We start from the raw sequence: 9,352 nt of genomic DNA, 5'->3' as shown, positions 1-9,352 counted from the left end.
TAACAGGAAATGTCCAAACGGGGATAACAGAAATCCTCTAGTTGTAGAGGGGAATTGCAGGATAAGCGGCAACCGACTGCAGGTCCCTTCGGGTAGGCGCGGGCCGTAGCTGACAGAGACACCTGCTCACACGCAGCATCTGAAGATAAGGCAAAACACGACAGGACGGAACAAGTACACAGCGAACAGCAAACAAGAATCCGACAAGGACAGAGGCAGAAACCGAGAGAGAAATAGAGACCTAATCAGAGGGCAAAATAGGGGACAGGTGTGAAAGAGTAAACGAGGTCGTTAGGAGAATGAGGAACAGCTGGGAGCAGGAACGGAACGATAGAGAGAGAGAGGGATAGAGAGAGGGAAAGAAACCTAATAAGACCAGCAGGGGGAAACGAATAGAAGAGAAAGCACAGGGACAAGACATGACAATATATGACAATACATGACACACACTAAGGGTCTAGGTGCTGTTTGGTTCCTGGACAGTGTGCAGATCATTGTGCCAGTCCATGGATAGCAGTACAAGTTCCCAGCCACTGCTGGCTCTGTAAGGATGAGGCTGATGGGAAGATGGAGGTAGAGATCTACCCCAGCGAGACTCTGAACATCGAGAAACATAACAGGACGTTTACTAGAGTTTATGTTCTGAGACAATACATGCATTATACTGTGCAGGGCAGTGGGTAGCCTAGTGGTTAGAGTGTTGGGCCAGTAACTGAAAGGTTTCTATTTTGAATCCCCGAGCCAACAAGGTGAAAAATCGATTGAGCAAGGCACTTAACTGTAATTGTTCCAGGGTCACCATTGATAATGGCCAACCCTGGCCATGACTTCACTCTCTGAGGGTGTCACAGGGAGAGTGGGATATGCAAAACACACATATTCCAATTCTCACATGCGTATTAACAGATTCGTAAATGTGTGAAACAGGACAAATAAGCTTCACCCTTACCCGCCTACTGTGCCAGAGAATTCTATTATATCATGTTAAAGTTAAATGAATATATTTACAGTGTGTATTTTGGCCAGAGCAGAGGTAATATAGGTGCTGTACACACTAGGTGCTGTACTAGAGCTTTCAAATACACTGAGACATTTGTATACACAATGTAGCTACCCAAGTTCTCTCAAGAACACCCAAAGGAAAAAGTACAGGAATACTCAAAATTATAGAATACCTACATTGACACTGAATAAACCTGTAACCAGTTGACTTCACTTGATAAATACAGTTCTGTCCTGCAAGTGATGAACTCCTACTTAGTGATTATGATGGATTGTGGGGCATTAGTCCACTCTCCATCATCCTGCCATTGTCTAATTGGTTAGTGACATGTTGCTCTGCCCTCTCATTTGCAGTGATAAACTACGAGATCACAGTGGTTACGGGGAACATGCACAAAGGTGGCACCAACGTCAATGTGTTCTGTCAGATCTATGGAGAGAACGGCAAGACTGAGCTCATCTGCCTCAAGAGCCGCTCCTACCACTTTGAGCGCGGGACCACAGAGATATTCAAAGTCAGACTCGGTCAGTGAACCAGTGGAAGTAGTCTACATTCGTTGGTTTCAAATTGTGGGAAGAAAAGTATTTTCCTTTTTGTGAATTAGTTGAATTCATGAAGAGCACAGCTGTCATTGGTTTTGAGAAGACTTAGCATAAAATCAGTCATTCTGCCATGTTGTGGAGCGATGAGGACAAATCTCTGAATAACCACCATTGGCCTGTCTTACAGTCTCTCACCCCTCAGATCGAGGTACTGAATGTGTGCAAATGATTCAAGATCTGCATTGGGTACGACGGTTCTGGTATGGGCGACGGGTGGTTCCTTGAGATGGTGGACGTCAAGTGGCTCGCTATGGTGCAGAGGGAGGTGCCGAAGGAGAAGCCGAAGGATGACAAGAAGTAGAAGAAGGAGGAAGAAGAGCATGTGACAGAGCTCCAGGAGGTGGTGGAGTGACTTTTCCCTGTCAGCGCTGGCTGGCCCGTGACGAGGGGGATGGGGAGATCGTGGTGGAGCTCCTCCCAGAGGACCTCTGAGACCTGGAGGGCTTATGTATACTTTAACATCTACGGAGAGATCGGCGACAAGGGCCGAGCGGAGACTCAGGAAGACCCAACAACCTGAAAACATTTGAGAAAGGGCAGGTGAGACATCTGTCAAAATGATGATGATGATGTCAATATCTGAGTCGCTGTTGAACTACAACCTCTTTCCCATTGACCTAGCTGTTTGGTCTTTGTGCACGGTCCCCTGTTGTTAAGAATCAAATAAATTTAAAACATTTAAACAATTATTGATAATTGAACAGGTACCTTTTTTATTAACCTTTTATTTATGCCTTTGAACCCTGACCTTTCCCGTGGTTCTTTGTGGGGTTCAGGAGGACGTATTCTCCATCCCGGGCCATTGATCTGGGTGTTCTGAAGAAGCTGAGGATTCGCCATGACAACAGCCAGCATCATGCCGCCTGGTTCCTGGACTAGGTGGAGATAGTGGACAACAAAGACAACACCACGTACAGGAGGGGAGGAGGCAGGCACAGGATTACACAATAAGTGAGGATTATTAACCACTTTACTACACCATTTGAGATAATATTGCCATTTTCTATTTTATTATTACCACTTATCTACATTCTACACCATATGACACACCATACATGTATATCTATATGGCTAGGAAGGTGATTTATAGATAAATAGCTGGTCCAAAAAATCTATGCATCTCTTCCAAGACTGCCTGTATGTTTTGAGAAAAGGTGTGGTTTTTGGATATAAAAAGGTCTGCCCATTGGTATAAGAAAACAACTGCACAGCTCCCCTTGGTGGTCAGAAATTGTATTTATGGGGTTATTATCAAGTCACAGACAGACAGTCAGACAGGCCTAGAAGCCTGGCAGGATAGGATAGTGGCAGACAGACAAAAACTGTGTTCTAGGTACTACTTCCCCTGTAAACGGTGGTTGGCACATTGACTGACAGATCACCAGGGAGCTGGTCTCTGTGGACAAGGTATTTTATGAAGAATGGTGTTGATAAGGAGGAGGAGGAGAAAGACTCCAGTTCAACACTCGTCCTGGAGCAGAAGGGTGATAAATACACACACAATGTCATGCAGGTGAAGGAGGACCCAAACGCGACTTAACAGAAACAGAGTTTATTAATGTTCAAAACCGAATAACTGAAATCCTCTAGATTAGTAGAGGGGAAAACAACTGGAGAAGCGGCCACAGACTGCAGGTCGCTTCGGGTAGGCGCAGGCCGTAGTCAACTGAGACACCTGCTCACACGCAGCGTCTGAAGAAGGCACAAAACACGACAGGACAGGGTGATACACAATCACGGCAAAAAACACGACAGGACAGGGCGAAACGCAATCACAGCATGGAATACAAAACAAGGAACCGACGGAACAGGAACGGATCACAAAGGAATAAATAGGGAGTCTAATCAGGGGAAAGGATCGGGAACAGGTGTGGAAAGACTAAATGATGATTAGGGGAATAGGAACAGCTGGGAGCAGGAACGGAACGACAGAGAGAAGAGAGAGCGAGAGAGTGAGAGAGGGAGGGGGAGAGAGAAGGATAGAACCAAACAAGAACAGCAGAGGGAAACGAATAGCATGGGGAGCACAGGGACAAGACATGACAATGAATGACAAACATGACAGTACCCCCCCACTCACCGAGCGCCTCCTGGCGCACTCGAGGAGGAATCCTGGCGGCAACGGAGGAAATCATCGATGAGCGAACGGTCCAGCACGTCCCGAGACGGAACCCAACTCCTCTCCTCAGGACCGTAACCCTCCCAATCCACTAGGTATTGGTTCGAGAACGCATGTCCATAATCTTATGTACCTTGTAAATAGGTGCGCTCTCGACAAGGACGGGAGGGGGGAGGGAAGACGAACGGGGTGCGAAGAAAGGGCTTAACACAGGAGACATGGAAGACAGGATGGACGCGACGAAGATGTCGCGGATTATCGCACAGCGACAGGATTGACGACCTGGGAGACACGGAACGGACCAATGAACCGCGGAGTCAACTTACGAGAAGTTGTCGTAAGAGGAAGGTTGCGAGTGGAAAGCCACACTCTCTGGCCGCAACAATACCTTGGACTCTTAATCCTGCGTTTATTGGCGGCTCTCACCGTCTGTGCCCTGTAACGGCAAAGTGCAGACCTCACCCTCCTCCAGGTGCGCTCACAACGTTGGACAAACGCTTGAGCGGAGGGAACGCTGGACTCGGCAAGCTGGGATGAGAACAGAGGAGGCTGGTAACCCAGACTACTCTGAAACGGAGATAACCCGGTAGCAGACGAAGGAAGCGAATTGTGAGCGTATTCTGCCCAGGGGAGCTGTTCTGCCCAAGACGCAGGGTTCCTGAAAGAAAGGCTGCGTAGTATGCGACCAATCGTCTGATTGGCCCTCTCTGCTTGACCGTTAGACTGGGGATGAAACCCGGAAGAGAGACTGACGGACGCACCAATCAAACGACAGAACTCCCTCCAAAACTGTGACGTGAATTGCGGACCTCTGTCTGAAACGGCGTCTAACGGAGGCCATGAATTCTGAATACATTCTCAATAATGATTTGTGCCGTCTCCTTAGCGGAAGGAAGTTTAGCGAGGGGAATGAAATGTGCCGCCTTAGAGAACCTATCGACAACCGTCAGAATCACAGTCTTCCCCGCAGACAAAGGCAGACCGGTAATGAAGTCTAAGGCAATGTGAGACCATGGTCGAGAAGGAATGGGGAGCGGTCTGAGACGACCGGCAGGAGGAGAGTTACCCGACTTAGTCTGCGCGCAGTCCGAACAGGCAGCCACGAAACGGCGCGTGTCACGCTCCTGAGTCGGCCACCAAAAGCGCTGGCGAATAGACGCAAGAGTGCCTCGAACACCGGGATGACCCGCTAACTTGGCAGAGTGAGCCCACTGAAGAACAGCCAGACGAGTGGAAACAGGGACGAAAAGGAGGTTACTAGGACAAGCGCGCGGCGACGCAGTGTGCGTGAGTGCTTGCTTAACCTGTCTTTCAATTCCCCAGACTGTTAACCCGACAACACGCCCATAAGGAAGAATCCCTCGGGATCAGTAGAAGCCACAGAAGAACTAAACAGACGGGATAAGGCATCAGGCTTGGTGTTCTTGCTACCCGGACGGTAAGAAATCACAAACTCGAAACGAGCGAAAAACAACGCCCAACGAGCTTGACGGGCATTAAGTCGTTTGGCAGAACGGATGTACTCAAGGTTCTTATGGTCTGTCCAAACGACAAAAGGAACGGTCGCCCCCTCCAACCACTGTCGCCATTCGCCTAGGGCTAAGCGGATGGCGAGCAGTTCACGGTTACCCACATCATAGTTGCGCTCAGATGGCGACAGGCGATGAGAAAAATAAGCGCAAGGATGAACCTTATCGTCAGACTGGGAGCGCTGGGATAGAATGGCTCCCACGCCTACCTCTGAAGCGTCAACCTCGACAATGAATTGTCTAGTGACGTCAGGAGTAACGAGGATAGGAGCGGACGTAAAACGTTCTTTTAGAAGATCAAAAGCTCCTGGGCGGAACCGGACCACTTAAAACACGTCTTGACAGAAGTAAGAGCTGTGAGAGGGGCAGCAACTTGGAAATTACGAATGAAACGCCGATAGAAATTAGCGAAACCTAAGAAGCGCTGCAACCACGTGACCTTGGAACGGGCCAATCACTGACAGCTTGGACCTTAGCGGAATCCATCTGAATGCCTTCAGCGGAAATAACGGAACCGAGAAAAGTAACGGAGGAGACATGAAAAGAGCACTTCTCAGCCTTTACGTAGAGACAATTCTCTAAAAGGCGCTGTAGAACACGTCGAACGTGCTGAACATGAATCTCAGTGACGGAGAAAAAATCAGGATATCGTCAAGATAGACAAAAACAAAAATGTTCAGCATGTCTCTCAGAACATCATTAACTAATGCCTGAAAAACAGCTGGCGCATTGGCGAGACCGAACGGCAGAACCCGGTACTCAAAATGCCCTAACGGAGTATTAAACGCCGTTTTCCACTCGTCCCCCTCTCTGATGCGCACGAGATGGTAAGCGTTACGAAGGTCCAACTTAGTAAAGCACCTGGCTCCCTGCAGAATCTCGAAGGCTGATGACATAAGGGGAAGCGGATAACGATTCTTAACCGTTATGTCATTCAGCCCTCGATAATCCACGCAGGGCGCAGAGTACCGTCCTTCTTCTTAACAAAAAGAACCCCGCCCCGGCCGGAGAGGAAGAAGGCACTATGGTACCGGCGTCAAGAGACACAGACAAATAATCCTCGAGAGCCTTACGTTCGGGAGCCGACAGAGAGTATAGTCTACCTCGAGGAGGAGTGGTCCCCGGAAGGAGATCAATACTACAATCATACGACCGGTGAGGAGGAAGGGAGTTGGCTCGGGACCGACTGAAGACCGTGCGCAGATCATGATATTCCTCCGGCACTCCTGTCAAATCGCCAGGTTCCTCCTGAGAAGTAGGGACAGAAGAAATGGGAGGGATGGCAGACATTAAACACTTCACATGACAAGAAACGTTCCAGGATAGGATAGAATTACTAGACCAATTAATAGAAGGATTATGACATACAAGCCAGGGGTGACCCAAAACAACAGGTGTAAACGGTGAACGGAAAATCAAAAAAGACATAGTCTCACTGTGGTTACCAGATACTGTGAGAGTTAAAGGTAGTGTCTCAAATTTGATACTGGGAAGATGACTACCATCTAAGGCAAACATGGGCGTAGGCCTGTCTAACGGTCTGAAAGGAATGTTATGTTTCCGAGCCCATGCTTCGTCCATGAAACAACCCTCAGCCCCAGAGTCAATCAAAGCACTGCATGTAGCACCCGAACCGGTCCAGCGTAGATGGACCGACATAGTAGTACAAGATCTAGATGAAGGGACCTGAGTAGTAGCGCTCACCAGTAGCCCTCCGCTTACTGATGGGCTCTGGCCTCTTACTGGACATGAAATAACAAAATGTCCAGCAACTCCGCAATAGAGGCACAGGCGGTTGGTGATCCTCTGTTCCCTCTCCTTATTCGAGATGCGAATCCCTCCCAGCTGCATGGGCTCAGTCTCAAAGCCAGAGGGAGATGGTTGCGATGCGGAGCAGGGAAACACCGTTGATGCGAGCTCTCTTCCACGAGCCCGGTGACGAAGATCTACCCGTCGTTCTATGCGGATGGCGAGAGCAATCAAGGAGTCCACATCTGAAGGAACCTCCCGGGAGAGAATCTCATCCTTAACCACTGCGTGGAGTCCCTCCAGAAAACGAGCGAGCAGCGCCGGCTCGTTCCACTCACTAGAGGCAGCAAGAGTGCGAAACTCAATGGAATAATCCGTTATGGACCGTTCACCTTGGCATAAGGAAGCCAGGGCCCTAGAAGCCTCCTCACCAAAAACTGAACGGTCAAAAACCCGAATCATCTCCTCTTTAAAGTTCTGGAATCTGTTAGAGCAATCAGCCCTTGCCTCCCAGATAGCTGTGCCCCATTCTCGAGCCCGGCCAGTAAGGAGTGAAATGACGAGAAAGCAACCCGAGCTCTCTCTCTAGAGTATGTGTGGGGTTGGAGAGAGAACACAATCTCACACTGCGTGAGAAAGGAGCGGCACTCAGTGGGCTGCCCGGAGTAGCAAGGTGGGTTATTAACCCTGGGTTCAGGAGGCTCGGCAGGCCAGGGAGTAACAGGTGGCACGAGACGTAGACTCTGGAACTGTCCAGAGAGGTCGGAAACCTGAGCGGCCAGGTTCTCCACGGCATGGCGAGCAGCAGACAATTCCTGCTCGTGTCTGCCGAGCATGGCTCCTTGGATCTCGACGGCAGTGTAACGAGCGTCTGAAGTCGCTGGGTCCATTCTTTGGTCGGTTCCTTCTGTCATGCAGGTGAAGGAGGACCCAAACGCGACTTAACAGAAACAGAGTTTATTAATGTTCAAAACCGAATAACTGAAATCCTCTAGATTAGTAGAGGGGAAAACAACTGGAGAAGCGGCCACAGACTGCAGGTCGTTCGGGTAGGCGCAGGCCGTAGTCAACTGAGACACCTGCTCACACGCAGCGTCTGAAGAAGGCACAAAACACGACAGGACAGGGTGATACACAATCACGGCATGGAATACAAAACAAGGAACCGACGGAACAGGAACGGATCACAAAGGAATAAATAGGGAGTCTAATCAGGGGAAAGGATCGGGAACAGGTGTGGAAAGACTAAATGATGATTAGGGGAATAGGAACAGCTGCGAGAGAGTGAGAGAGGGAGGGGAGAGAGAAGGATAGAACCAAACAAGAACAGCAGAGGGAAACGAATAGCATGGGGAGCACAGGGACAAGACATGACAATGAATGACAAACATGACACACAAGGGGCTAGAATTACAAATTGTTTGCTCCCATTAAAAATTTGGTGTATGTTCTATTCCTTCTGGAAAATAACAGATGCAAACATCTAGGCCTAGTTACCCACATTTCATTGTTCAGCATATCATTTGATTGAATAATATCAATGCATTATACCATGAATACATTCTTATCTGATTTGGTTGATCTCTCTCTGTCAGCCATGTCTACCACCTTCACAATGAGGGTAAAGACTGGAGACAAGAAGTATGTGGACACCAATGCCAACGCATTTGCCACCCTGTACGGCACAAAAAATATATTTTGATAATACACATGTTTGTGTCTGATCGTGTGCATTTGAATATACTACTAACTATGCCATTTACTGCTGTGTGTTTCCACAGGCAGTTCTATGTGATACGAATACATAAAACAGAGAGGTTTCATCCGACACATTGGTGTGGCTGCCTTCCGGGTTAACCGAGCAGTGTGTCAAGAAGCAATGGACAGAGCAGTGTGTCAAGAAGCAGTGTTTCGGTGCACGCATGGCTCTCGACCTTCGCCTATCCCGAGTCGGTACCGGAGTTGGAGCGATGGGACAAGACCGTAACTACCCATTTAGATATCACGAAAATGGGGGAGATCACGAAAAAGACTGAGAGACTGACAGACAGACACACACACAGTCCTTGTGATATGATGTGTTATGCCTGTGCCCCGTCCCTGGGCTAGATGCTACGGTTCCCCTGTGGTCGCTGGCTGTACAAGGGAGAGGAAGAAAGACAACGGGGCCATCGTCAGGGACTTGTTCCCTAGAGACCTCCAGACTGATTTCGACAAACCATGCAAGAACCAACCTGCAACATGCTACACCTAACCCATATTATAGCCTACTAGCCAGCATACCACTACCCTATAAAGTTTTACTATCTTATATCATACCATATCAGGTCATATCTGACATACCAGAAAT

The 9,352-nt window shown here is 48.7% G+C and overlaps 1 pseudogene; it reads left to right on the top strand.

The window, feature by feature from the left end:
* Positions 1-439: 439 nt before the first annotated feature.
* LOC124006624 overlaps positions 440-9,352 on the top strand; it is a 29,865-nt pseudogene continuing 20,952 nt past the window's right edge.

Source organism: Oncorhynchus gorbuscha, linkage group LG20 (assembly GCF_021184085.1).
Source record: "Oncorhynchus gorbuscha isolate QuinsamMale2020 ecotype Even-year linkage group LG20, OgorEven_v1.0, whole genome shotgun sequence".
Classification (NCBI taxonomy): domain Eukaryota; kingdom Metazoa; phylum Chordata; class Actinopteri; order Salmoniformes; family Salmonidae; genus Oncorhynchus; species Oncorhynchus gorbuscha.
Note: the sequence above shows the minus strand (reverse complement) of the source record. Positions and strands in the feature narration are given on the sequence as shown.